The sequence below is a fragment of the Prionailurus viverrinus genome, chromosome C2 (assembly GCF_022837055.1).
Source record: "Prionailurus viverrinus isolate Anna chromosome C2, UM_Priviv_1.0, whole genome shotgun sequence".
Classification (NCBI taxonomy): Eukaryota; Metazoa; Chordata; class Mammalia; order Carnivora; family Felidae; genus Prionailurus; species Prionailurus viverrinus.
Genome location: NC_062569.1, coordinates 104,735,328 through 104,749,454, shown reverse-complemented (window position 1 = coordinate 104,749,454; position 14,127 = coordinate 104,735,328).

Here is a 14,127-nt window from a genome sequence, read left to right as displayed (position 1 = left end):
AGCAGTAGGCAAATGTTTATTAGAATATAAGATTAGAAAGTAAGAATAGTAGAAAAGCTCTCTTTGCAGAGAGGGGACATTCAAAAGTGAATGCCTACCAATAATCGGCAACGGTCCTGGTTTTATAAAGTTGTGGTTGCCCGCCCCGCCTTTCCTTTCCCCTTGTTTCTTCTCAGGTTTTACCTTTATTGGCATGATAACTCTCGGTGCTGCGTTGTCCATTCCTGATTGGCTTGTTTCCATTGTATGAGGGGTGGTCTAGGGCCACACCAGTTCCTTGTGGGTCATAGGTTTTATGGTCTACGTATTTATAGTCAGGTCTTTTTGTCAAATTCCTGAAGCAAACCTGAGGGGGAGTCACTTGAGGGGGTTGGCTGTGGTCAGATACTCCCAGCATTGTTTCAAAATATTTCTTTCTCCACCCAGGGGCCTCAGGTCCTAATCCTTTCCCTTTCTTCCCATTTTATCCTATTTGTTTCCTATCATAATGTCTCAGTCACCTCGGCCTGTTATAACAAAATACCAGAGACTGGGTGGCTTAAACAACAAATATTTATTTCTCACAGTTCTGGAGGCTAGGAAGTCCAAGATCAAAGATCTGGCAGATTCAGAATCTGGTGAAAGCGCTCTTCCTGATTTGCCTTTCCCTTTTTATAAGGGAGTTAATCTCATCATGAGGGCCCCGCCCTCATTACCTATTCTAACCCTAGTCACCTCCCAAAGGCCCTACCTCCAAATACCATCATATTGGGTAGGGCTTTGGTATATGAATTTAAGGGGGGGGGGGCACATTCAGTCAATAGCTAGTGAATTGACTGCTTTTAACACTGACTTGGAACTTCAAACACAGAAGCCTCAGAAGTTAGTCAGGATTTCCTGCAGATCTCACTCATGCTCAGCAAATATGCTCCCCTGTGGATTGTGTGGCCTTAGCCAGGGATGCTGGGGAAACTGTCTGTCTAGGTACCTAGTACTTTGTAGGTTTTGTACATAGTAGGTGCAGAGTAGATGCATATCACTATGAATACAGTGATACACAGTAGTGCGTAGTAGGTGCATATCAATAGGGACTGAGAGTGTGACTGGAAAAAGGACCCCCGGAATCCACATCCAGGGTCGTATTTTTGCCCCGTCAGTGCCAATGCAATGGGTTGCTCTTTCTTTAGGATGTTTATATACACTCCAAGTCTCATGATATTACTAATCTTGCTTCTCTGTATCTTGGCAGAGTGGTCTCAGCTCCATTTCTGAGCTCAGATGAGTGTTTACCCCTTTCCTGGTGCTCTCCCTCCTGAGAACTGGGTAGCACTGGGCAGCCCTACATAGAAAACTAGGAGACCTTCTGGCCTGTCCTTGTCCACATGTGGCCAGGTGCTCTGCTGAGGACTCCAGGCCCCTGCTCTTCATGGTCAGGCCTGCTTGGGGTGGCTGGAGTGGCTCCCCCACAGGCAGCAGGCCTGCGGCGGGCAGACACCAGCTGGCTCCTCTCCCCACACTGCCCCATCTGCCGGATGAAGGTGACCTTTGGGGGGCGGGGGGGGGGGGGGCGGAGATGCTGGGCAATTTACAGCCTGAGGGCTAAGTGTGTGTGCTGTGAGATGAGAGAAGGAGGTTGTGGGGGAAGGGAACCTTGCTTCCCCTAGAGAAAGGAGCAAGAAAACCTCCTTTCCCCACACCCCTTCTAGACCAGCCGGTGCTAGAATTCCACCCTTTCAGCAAGTTACTTACCTGTCTGAGCCCGAGTTTCCTCATCTGTCTGAAAGACAGGGAAGATCATAATGGAAATTCATGTTATTAGTACTTCAAGCAAAGAAGTTAAATTAGTTTGCCAAATTCCCACCTGCCTTAAGATGAGACTTAAGTCTGTGGCAGGTGATGAAGCAAACAAGGGCTAAGGACAACCAGAATCCTGCCAAGATCAGGTGCCAAGGCAATCCTGCCGTGACCTTGAATAACTCCAGAAGAGGAAGGGCTGGACAGAAGTTGCAGGCTGTCTGCAGATTTCCATCCTCCCAGTTTTCCAGGGAGAGGACAAGAATAAAATGCCTTTAAGAGCCAGGCCAGGTAATGCAAATGAGTGGAGTATGCCGGGGATTGCACAGAAAACACTAGCCACGTGCTGCACTTCTACAAAGATGTGTTCTCGACTTGCTGATAAAGCAAATGGTCCTCTGGGTATGTTTTATTTTCTCACTTTTTGTGGATTCATGAGCTCAGAGAAATTATTTCTCTACCACAAGCAAAATACTAAAATACAGGCCCAAGTAACAGCTGTGGAAAGAGCTATAAAGACCTGGGGAATGCGTGCCCCCCCAACCCCCCCGGAAGAGCAGAAGCTGGTAACCTCGGCTAATCCATGGGGGGTGAGCATGTGGGCTCAGGGTGGCCAGATCTTCTCCTTTTTTTATTTAACAGAAGCTGGAAATCCAGACTTTTTAAAATCTGGAATCTGCTGTTGTTTGCTGGGATTTCTTTTTCTTCTTTTCTTTTAATGGCACAAATGTTGTTTACAACATTGTACACACCGAATAAAACCCACCTGCCTGTGGTCCATTTGCATCCCACCTTCTACATAGTCTGCTGAATGTTGAAGTGTTCTTGACAAATTACTCCAAATTTGGCATTCCTGGGAGGGTTTGCAGCTGGGAGGGCCATGTCTTTGACCTTGAGTTGGGCCTTGTATCCTCAGGACATTCCAGGGGGCTGGTGCAAGCTGGACAGAGGGGCAATCTCCTTTTGTCAGCAGAATTTCTTTCCTGGTGTCTTTATGTCACCCTAAGGTAGTCACTGGGGCACCAGCTCCTTTTGTAGGCCACCTCCTGACCTCTCCTTGGGTAGATATTAAAGAAGAAACACTTCTGATTGTCCTGATCAACTTCACAGCAGAGACGACAGGCCAGCAGCGTTGGGGGGAGCCCTGGTGGCCTCTAGGCCCAGCCCCTCATTTTAAGCATATAGAAGCTGAGATACAGGAAGCCCAGCCACCTTGCTGGAGCCCCCAGCTCCTCAGTGACAGCTAAGAAGTGAGCTCCTAGGCTTCCTGCCTCATTGTCCAACAACCATGCCATTGCCACCCCCACCATGGACACTTAGCCCCTTTAGGCCTTCTGTAGAGGTTACCTGGACATTGGAACAGACTAAATGGCCAAACTTCAGAACTGAGGCTGGGAAAACTTGGGAAGGCCAGAAGAAGAACAGGGGTCTCTGCATGTGGGCAGAATTCACCCAAGATCCATCCAGAAGAAAGGTGTGTTGATTATTTTGTTACCAGGATCTGGGGTCACCCATGCCCTGGAACTTACTGGACCATGATGCCAGGCAAAGCCAGCAGGAGGGAAGGCCTGGAAGAGGCATTTCCCTGGGTCTGCACAGGTTTTCCCAGAGCTGCTCCCATGGGCGGGTCAGGGAGGCAAGCTAAGGCTCTCCCTCCACCCTCCTCTCAGAGAGCTTTACACCTGCACACTTTTCAGTCTGGTGGAGGGTTTGCGTCTTCTGATGGAAGGTTTCTTGGAGGGAAGTGTGGCCAAAAAAACTGTTCATCCTATGATTCCTAACCTGTGATCTGCTATTTGATCTTAAATCACTCACTTTTAAAAATGAAGAGCTTTAGTGGCACTGGGGGTGGCTTTGTCGGTTAAGCATCTGACTTCGGCTCAGGTCATCATCTAATATGAGTTCGAGCCCCGCATCAGGCTTTGCCCTGACAGCATGGAGCCTGTTTGGTATTCTCTCTCTCCCTCTCTCTCTCTCTGCCACGCCCCCCCCAACCTCTCTCTCTCTCAAAATAAATAAACTTTAAAAAAATATCAAGAGCTTCAACTATACCCACCAACAATCTTTTTGAAAAAGGTATAAATTATTAAGAAATTGGAAAATGTATTCATTTAGATTTTATTTCTTTTACTGCTTATGATTGACAGGGGTGAGTAACATTAATTCAACCCTGGTTATAGTTCCCTGAATACCTTTGTATACCTTATTTCATGGAGTATTCAAAGCATGTCTCGAAGGTGGGATTCTTATTTTTTATTTTTATTCCTTTCCTATGTACCCTTTGGGGGAATCAAGGCTCAGAGACAGTAAAAAGCTTATTAAATTATCCACCCCAGCTTAGAAGGTCTGTCTGTCTCATTCTGGCTGCATCCTCAGGCTCTGACATGGTGCTTACGTGAAGCAGGTGCTCAGTAAGTAGTTGCTGATATGTAATTCCCCGGGTGGAAGTGCAAGTGGGTGATGAGACTTTCATGAACGATGAACAAAGACCTCATGGGATGAAGAAGGAAAGAAAGAAGTTTGCATAATTAAACAAAATTTTAATGCTTATTTATTTTTGAAGGAGAGAGAATGTGTGAGGAGGGGAGGGGCAGAGAGAGAGGGAGACACAGAATCTGAAGCAGGGTCCAGGCTCTCAGCTGTCAGCACAGAGCCCAATGTGGGGCTCGAACTCACAAACTGGGAGATCATGACCTAAGCTGAAGTTGGACACCCAACAGACTGAGCGACCCAGATGCCCCAAGAAGTTTGCATAATTAATCTTGAAATAAGAAATGACTTTATATGTCACAACTTCTTTCTTCCAAGGATTTTGAGGTGTTTGACAGGTACCTCACTTGTCTGTCCACCCATCCTGGCAACATTTCTGGCCAGTGAGGAGACACAAGGCCGACATACAGTGATCTCCTGCCTCTGTTTGCTCCTGCGCTGCTGGAATCTTCAGGCATCTTGAAGGAGAGGCCCTTCACTGCCCCATCACCTAGGAGTGGCCATCACTGATTTCAGCAAGGAAGATGAACTCAAATGTCACCTTGGCCTCTTAGTAGGTGTAGAGAAAACAACTTAACATTGATTGTGGTAGGGTATTTAGAGAAAGCATGCGGGCACAATTCCCAAAATCTGCCTTCCACTCAAAATATGACCTTTAATGGATACTGTGATTCCTAGAACATTGCAGGAGATAGAGTTGAAAAGAAGCAAAACCTCAAGTAAATGCAAAACATTTCTGTAAAGCTTTTATTATCAGAAAGCAACATACTTCTAATTTTAGCTATAGCTATAGATATAAGCTTTGCTTATATTAATTCGTCCGATATGATATCTTTTCATCAAAATCACAGAGAAAAAATAGGGGAAGTGACTTTACAGTCACAATATTCCTGGGATATTTCTATGTCCAAACTGGAGATACAGAAACCTGTAAATTGCACATTGTGGGAAGTTCACGAGACTCCTAAATTCACCATTGCCATGACCTGTCTTAAAAGTTGGTATGAGACACAGAAGTCTCAATTAAATGCAGATGACAAGGTGTCCTGAGTTGATTTTTCTCACTTAACATTAGACTTTCTTAATTAAAGGAGCACAGTAAGAAAGAAGACATAATAGCGTGTCTTGCTTTTAATTAAACATATAGATATATATTTTTTTAATTTACTAGTTTCACTGAGATATTGCTTAATTTCCATTAATGCTGTGGATTTTTTTCCCTTTCCATAGAACACCATCCTTATTAATCTTGCTTGGATACAATTAGTTGTGCTGTGTTTATCTTCCTGGTTCCGCAGTTAATTTCAGCATAGAACCAATTTATTTATATTTTTCACTGCTCAGAACATCCTTCCCACTGAAAATTCATTGATAGTGGCACAATTCACGTTGTACTTTTATTTTGGGTAGAACAAAGCGAGAGATTGGTTTGGAGGAAGAAACGAGAGGGAGGTGTCTATAAAATGCTCTTCATCCGGTAGCATGGAATAGCAATGTTCCTAATGGAGGATACTAGCGCCCACTTCTTGGTGTAATTATGGTGCTGTGATCGGCCCTCTGCATCACTTTCTGTTCCCTCGGAAACAGATGACAGACTAAGAAAAGACGCCAGTATAGTTATTGCATTTCCAAACACCCAACAAACATAAACAGCGAAGCATCTTTTAACAGACTGTGACATATTGATTCACCACACATCTCTTGCCAAGTTAGGAGTCAGGAACTAAAACATTGACATAGGACAGCTCAGATTCGCTCTCTATGGAGAGTGTATAATACTGTAAGCATTCAAGGCTTAATAGAAAACCAGGTCTTCAGATGTATCTGGGGCCTTTAACCAAGCACTGTCTCAAGCAAGTTTCCGCACTCTGCTCAAAGGACAGGCCGTGCAGCCTCACTTGGCGTCTGATTCCCCCTTGAACTGGGCATCATCCATGGCCATATGAGTAGGCGGAGAAGAAGCAAATAGAAGCTACTTCCAATTCACAGCATGTCTCCAGCTGCCTTTTTTGCTTTCTACAGCCACCCAGGATGGAGCGAAGACTCTCATCATTTTAGAGAATGGGCTGATTACAGTATAACCTAAGCCTTATCAAAATCCCCCGACTGCAATCCTTGCATTTGTCAAATAATATTTACGAGGACTCAATATTTTCAACATTCATCTTCTCTGCTATATACTTGGATTTAGTTTCTGCTGGTTATTAGCCTATAGGCAGCTCTAAGTTCTTAATCTAAGTCTTCTATCTAGAGTGATTGGAGGGCCTGCTCTTAACACATTTCGAGAAGTCTTGAGAATCAGCCACTGACACGAATGCATAAATGGATGAGCTGAGTAAAAGTGGCAGGAGTAGGGCTCCAAAGACCCTCCCTGTGCTACAGGGACGGGATCCTCTTCTTCCATCTTTGCATTCCAGGATGGGGAATTCCTCCTTGGCCAGTGTTTAATAAGAAGAGGAAAAAGAAATAGTTTACAGTTCCTGGGGACTCCCGGTGGGTCGGGTGCTGTGCTGAGTACTTCCCATACGTGATCTCTTTCAATCTTCGCATTTCATTTTTATCTTGCAGATGAAGACACATAGGCACTGACAAGTGAGTTCCCTTGCACGGGGCCACACAGCTGGTGAAGTGCAGGGTGCTCTGCACATTGCCTCTCCTCTAAGTGCCTGTTCTACCAGGTGCTTGGATGGCACAGTGTGTAGAAGCAGAGGAAACCTTGCTACTCCACAGAAGAAACTATGAACAGGAAACCAGAAACCTCTGTGGCTCTCTTTCAAGAGTAAGAATAAATGTGCTGAACTATCCTTCAAGGCACTAATGACTGGGCTGCTGAACACTGTCATGGCTATTATTGTTTTCCAGGCTGACACTTGGCCCGTTCTCTCTCTTCTTTACTTTCAGGCTAATAATTAGATTTAAATCCCTGATAGGATTCTAACTTTGGTCACCCTGGGGGGTTCCAGATTTCTTTACTATTGCTTGCAAAGATTTTATTTAAAAAAAAAAAAGCCCTTTGAAACTAAGTACGTTACACTCAGCAACAGCTTTTTAAAAAATCTATTATCTTGTTGGGTCTTTTGAAGAACACATGCTGCTCTCTCTCTCTCTCTCTCCTCTCACCTTGAGATGTCAACCCCTATTTTTATCTCCCAATACAAAGAATAAAAATACTCAGGAGGACCAGAGAAGGCAGACTCCTAAGACACTGTTTTCATCCATGCCTGTGTTACTGCCAGGTTCATTTGGACAGCATCCAGGCACTTGGAATCTGTTGACTCAGGAATTTTTTTTTTCTTTTTTTAAAAATAAATTTGTTTTCTACATATAGTAGGACTTATTGTGGTGGTTTTGCCTCTCAGGGGAAAAATAAGGAACTGTTCTTTATATGAATGAATGAATCTCTTGGCCTCTGTGCCCAGTTACTTTGAGCAAGGGATCTAGAGGCATAGTTTTGCATGGAGCTGTTTACCCACCACCGGATACCCGTGCCGATTTGTGGCAGCACCCAAGTGCTCGTGATCATGAAAGCAGCTTTTCTCTACGTAGGTACCTGACCCAAACAGGTATGTTAAGTACTTTGAGGAACTAGATGGAGTCCTATAAATGAGTAGCTAGCTCAGGAGGGGATCACCAGTCTCATTAACACATGTTAAAGCAACTGAGTGGCCTCCCAGGGGATCCAGTCACTCAGGAAAAATCTGTTCTGAGACCTTCTCATCGCTATATGATGGCTCCTTCAGAGGATCCGGGATGCTTTTGAGGAGGGAGCTTGTTGGTTTCTCTACTGAGTCTACTCAGTTCATACAGCAAAGAAGAAGGATCCCAGCCAGAAGGCACAAGGATGAGGTTTGGTAATTCTTCCAGTCAAGCCCTTCAGCCGGATGTTTCCCAGGAGACTGTATTTAATACTTTGCCAGAAACATAAAAATAATACAAGAGCATTTAATTTTACTAACTGGAATGCTTTTAAAAAAACTTAACTTAGGGGCAGCTGGGTGGCTCAGTCAGTTAAGTGTCTGAGTTCAGCTGAGGTCATGATCTCACGGTTTGTGAGTTCGAGCCCCGTTTCAGGCTCTGTGCTGACAGCTCAGAGCCTGGAGCTTGCTTCAGATTCTGTCTCCCTCTCTCTCTGCCCCTCTCCTCCACTTGTGCTCTTTCTCTCTCTCAAAAATAAATAAACTTAAAAAAAGACTTTTAAAAAATTGTTGTATAATTTTGTTCACAATTTAGGCAATGAATGAATGCCTCATATCAGGCTAAAGCAATGAGCTTAAAGCATAAAGAAAAATTCCATTAATTTTCTGACAACTTCCTCTGAAAGTGAAAACAACTGATACTTGTTGATGTGTTCAAATATATCCCTCCATAGGTCCCACGGTAATATTTTCTGTTCTGATTTAGTAACAGTTGTTACCAGAACAATCCCTGTTGATAGCTAGGTATGTAGCTAAAGATAGGAGGAGATGTGGGCTCTATTGAATCCAGGATAATCAAATTAAAAAAAGATCCAAGATATATATACCCAACCAATTCAATTGTGAGAATTGAACACTTGATAACAGTGCAATAAAAATGTTTTTTTTAATTAACCAAATATAGGCATCCTCTAGCTTGCTAAAATGGGGTTTATGAACATCACATTCTAAAAATGTCTGGTTGAGTTGGGGATGGAAATTCCCAAAAGAGTGAGAAGCATTCCTGGGGGGTGGGGTGAGAGGCCTGCCACCACCCAGCTCTCACCCAAGGTGGTGGGGAAACTAGTCCTACAACTGGCAGGCAATGAGGCAAGAGCAAAGATTCCAGTACTTTCCAGTTGCCCTCAGCACGAGAGCTATCTCCCCACACAATCTGTTATGTATACTGAAATTGCTAAATTACCCTATATTTAAAAAGTAAGTAAGTAGAGTGCTCCCACGGAAGATATACTCCATATCTTAAGCAAACAACACTTATATTTTGCCAACAATCCATGTGTTTAGACTGTCTATCAGCTTATATATCATGTCAGTTTAACCTTGAGGAATTTCGCAGGCAATTCAAAGAAAATTAGGAAGTGAAACGACAGTTGTCTTTTCTGGAAGGCAGGGCTGTGATCAAATAAGATTATGTGAAGAGGAGGGTCCCGAGCCTCGTGCCATGCCGCCAGTGTGACAGCATCTATAAGGGAACTGAAATTTTGCAAACGTGCACAACTTGCAGGCTACCTGGCATCGAGACTGACATGGAATTGCGGTTTTTAGACTTCTAAATCATTTCTCTCCAAATTGGACTCCTCCCCAAGCATACTGCTTAGGAAGCATTTCTCATTGCCGCCCTTGGGAAAAGATACCTGGCCCTCCGCGGGTGGTGGGCTATTCTCAGAGCTGAAGCGCTCCTGCATTCCAGTCAAACAGCTGACTAAAGAGTTCTAATTTCTAGGTCCACCATCACTTCTGTGCAGTCTGTACTGCTATCTTCAACATGAAACCATCAGTCCAATTATCCAGAACTCAGGGTTAAATACTTTATTTCCCCGATTCGAGCATGAAGCTTCTACATGCAAAATAAACACTGGGTGCAGAGTTCCAGCACGGCCTCATACTTACTAACACCAAGGCTGTCGAGTGTGCTCGAATCTCTGAGCTTCTGGGGAAATCATGTCCTACATAGATGGTGTTACCATAATCCAGTATTTTCTAAAGCTGTCAAACTTGAAGCCTTCAGCTGGAAAGGCGCCGTGCAAAAATGAAATCGAGTTGCATCTGGAAGGCTGCACCTCCGTGGGAGTCCTAATCAGGTTGAGTGCAGTTCCGTGCTATCCAGAGCAGCCTTCAGTGCAGGAGGTAGGCCATTTAAATGCTTTGTGAACTCCATTAGTTACTCCTGCTGAGAGTGAAAAAGTCCTCATAAATGCATAAAAAATTAAATTGCCTATAAGGTAAGAAATGAGATGGTACCTTGCTGCCAAATATTATTTTCCATTCAAATAGTCTATAATCACACATACAATGCAGAATCATAGAGCACATACCTGTAAGGCATGTGGCGCTGACTAGGAATGTTGTGCTGGAAAAGCTAGTGACATCTCATCACCTGGTAACAATCCCCTGACTTGACCAAGTTTCCTTCCCCTCTGTCCCCACCCCCATCCCAGATGGCACTCCCAGTCTCCATTCCAGGCTCAACATGGGGGTCAGGCCAGCCCAGGGGGAGTGTCAGAGACGCCTGGCCTAGATGAGTGAGAGAAGGAGGCCCAGACCCTGTCAGAACTGCCAAGGTGCAAGCTGGGGTGCATGGGACTTCTGAGAGAGATGCACTCTTTTTTTCTTCCCTCTATGTTCCCAGACCTTGGCAGAAGGTGTCTGGGACTGCAATTGCTGTTTCGCCACACACGTGCAACCTGTGAAGGTAGGCAAGAGCTAGCTGGAGAGCTGGCGAGACGCTGGGTCCTTAAGACACCGTTCTGAGGCCCACTATCCAGCTATGCATCTGAATTTTCAGTAACATTAGCCAATAAACCCCATTTTTCTTAGATACAAGTTTTCTTTCACTTGTAATCAAGACAGTCCTGACAAACAATTGAAATGGAGAACAGTTTTAACTTACATGTATCTTGGAAGAGGTTTCTCTCATTCTGCTGGTGAGAAGGGGCACAGAAACACGGGGTGGGGTTGTCAAGTTCTCTGTCAGTTAGCAGTATAGATGGGACCATAACCCAGGGTTCCTACTTTCTCATGGGATGTTCACACTAGACCATGGGAAAAATTCAACACAAGGGACTTGCTTAAAACTTTTAGTTAAACCTTTGCTCCAATTAAAAGATTACTTATTGGTGGAGTGCCTGAGTGGCTCAGTCAGTTAATTGTCCGACTTTGGCACAGGTCACGATCTCACGGTTTGTGGGTTCGAGCCCCACATCTGGTTCTGTGCTGACAGCTCAGAGCCAGGAGCCTGCTTCGGATTCCGTTTCCCCCTCTCTCTCTTCCCCTTCCCCGCTTGCATTCTCTCTCTCAAAAATAAACATTAAAAATATGTTAAAAGATTACTTATTGGTTATTTTCTTTAAAAAAGAACTTCTAAATTAGTATCTTAACTGATCCTTTGGATCGTTACCTCGAATACGGACTTGAAAATACAATAAATTTCTTAGAAAGGTGCTTGTGGCCTGCTTTAACAACAATAGAAATAGCCCAACAAAATAGCTTAAAATGTTTTATTAAGTATATATAATATTACAGGGTAATATTTACAAAGTTATGTTTTTAAATAAAAAAGTATCTTGGCAAAGATTGCAGATATTCAAAGCTTCAAACGGTGATAAATTGATTTAATACATATAAAAAAAACCTTTAACGGTAACACAGCTGTAAAACAACTTTGGTCTTTAAATCACTGCAAAAAATGGCTACTGACAAATAGCACACCTTTAATTGCTATGGAAAAAAGCCCCAAGAGAGGATCTTGCACATAGCAACACTGGAGTTTTTTTTATTTAGAAATGGTTAATGGATATTTATATGATGTGGGATCTAAATCTCAACAATGGCTTTTTGTAAATAATGCTCCATTTAATAAAAACAGAAATGTTTCTTTCTCTCATCAACCCTGATAACAACACTTTTAAGATTCCATTGATGTAGCCTTAGAGAGAAGCTTATTACAAATGCTCTCTTTTTTTTCAAAAGGCTAAATTTATGGGAAAGCTGGTCTTAAATGATAAGTAAGAGCTGTCAAAAGCCAAAGGCAGGAAAACTTCCTGCTCACTGCTTATCTCTTAAAAGTTACCTGGATTATTATCCCTATTAGCCACAGAAAATGACTTAACAAAGGACCCCACTGGGTGATGGCAGTTAGTGATTTTGAGAATATGACACATGTAAAACTAAAGTTTCTAAACAAACTCTCCATCAAATAAAACATAATAAAAAGATAAAGGGTTGCCCAACAATCATTTCTCCAGTTTCCAATGGCAGGTAAATAAAGGAGTATGCATTTCCATACACATCCCACAGGTCTGTTTTTGAATACCCCCTTTAGGACAAAAAACATCTAGAAGGTGATACAGAGCTTAATTCTTAATGAGATGGAGGAGTTGAACACATCACTTTTTGAGCTGTATTCATTCAAATCACAATTTGGTCATTTACTAAATTGACTGTAGCATCCCAGAATAACCAATACTCTCAAATTTGGGATAGCCCCATTATTTTCATCTTGACATTCTCAGAAATTTAAACAAAATGGACCTGGAGTTTCCAGGTGAAAAATCATCACCTTTTAAGGTTTTCGGAGCATGTGAAATTTGTTGGAAAAGAAAACTATCTAAATCACTCTACTGAAAATAGTAGGGCATCTACACACAGCCAACTCTCAATCATCGAACCTATGTACTGAACATCTAATGTATGCAAAACACTGCAGGAAGAGAAAGGGAAAAAAAAGAAAAAGCTCTTGCCATAACAGAATTTCAACATCAAGTGAGAAGCAAGACAAAAAAACCCACTAGACCTCAGCAGACACACGTGAAGTATTAAGCAAGGTGTTAGAAGAAAGAGGGGAGTGGACTACAGAGGAGAGCCAGTAGGGGAGGCAGGGCTCGAGGAGAATGTTTTGAAGGAGACGTAAAAATCAGATTTGGCCAAAAACATTGGAAAGGTTGTTGCAAAAACGACAAGGGGTGTCAGAGAATGTACAATAAATAAAATCGAGTGGAAGAGTCGGTGGCAAAAATTGGGATCACTGAGTTAAAAGCAGGTTGTGTGGGGGAGGAACAGATACGTGATGCTCAAAACTAATGTTAATTCTAATTTGGTGGAACAAAAAAAATCGGGAGCCCACTACACGTCTGATTTAAAGAGAATGACCTGGCCCAATGATGGCCAAGCAAGAGGGCTCCCGCTGATGTGGTCCCTTTTCCAGAGAAGCTGACAACTAGTAAGAGCGAGAGTTGATGTCACCTGGCATCTCTCCTGCTTCCTCTGTGTGTTGTCTAGGGCAGTGAGTGCCTCAAAAGACAGGCAGCATTAAAGAGAACACAAAGGATGGGTGGGTCCCAAGACTGAACCCCAAAGAAATGAGAGTTTATTGCATATTAAAAGGTACAACCTTAGTTTATAAAAAAGTTTACTATAAAGGTTTTCATGCCTTTCTTTTTCTTAATAGAGAATAGGTATCTGGGTCATTTTCAAGTTCATCTGCTTTTCTCCTCCCTTCATCAAAACTGATTTCTAAAGTAACAAACAATATAGTAAAATATAAATATTTTCAGAGGGAAAAAGAGCAGCAAGAGCCATCAGATTTATATAAAGGAACACAGCTCCCTCTACATATGATAATATTTTGGACAGCAACACACTTAGGAAAGAAAAACAAAAATTTTTTTTTTCAAGAAGAGCTGTCCTCATCGTTTGTTCGGTTTTCTGAGAAGCATCAGCAGGTCATAAAATTGAGGTTTGCCATGGGCAAAACCATTTGGTCCCAACATGAAATATGAAAATTAATTTGGCATAAAAGAGGCACATGGGAACAGTTAGTGGACTAAGAAATAACTATTAGTAATGTAACTACAGATATGAATGTCTTATTAGACAGGAAGAATTACTAGTATTTTTAGAAGGTATTGTGAGCAGTCAAAAAGCTTGGCAAATTACCTAGAAGTTTTTGAAGTTTTAAATGATCAAATATTCGCATCAAATATAATTCCATCCAATAAAGATCTTTTTAAATGTTTTTACTAAGAGCATGAAATTAACATTTGCTCTCCTGTGGGTACCCACTGTTGTCCACACAGAAGATGCACGTGCCTACCTTATACATGTGCACACACACACACACACACACACACACACACCCACACCCACAGAGGGAACCAAGTGCTAATAATCT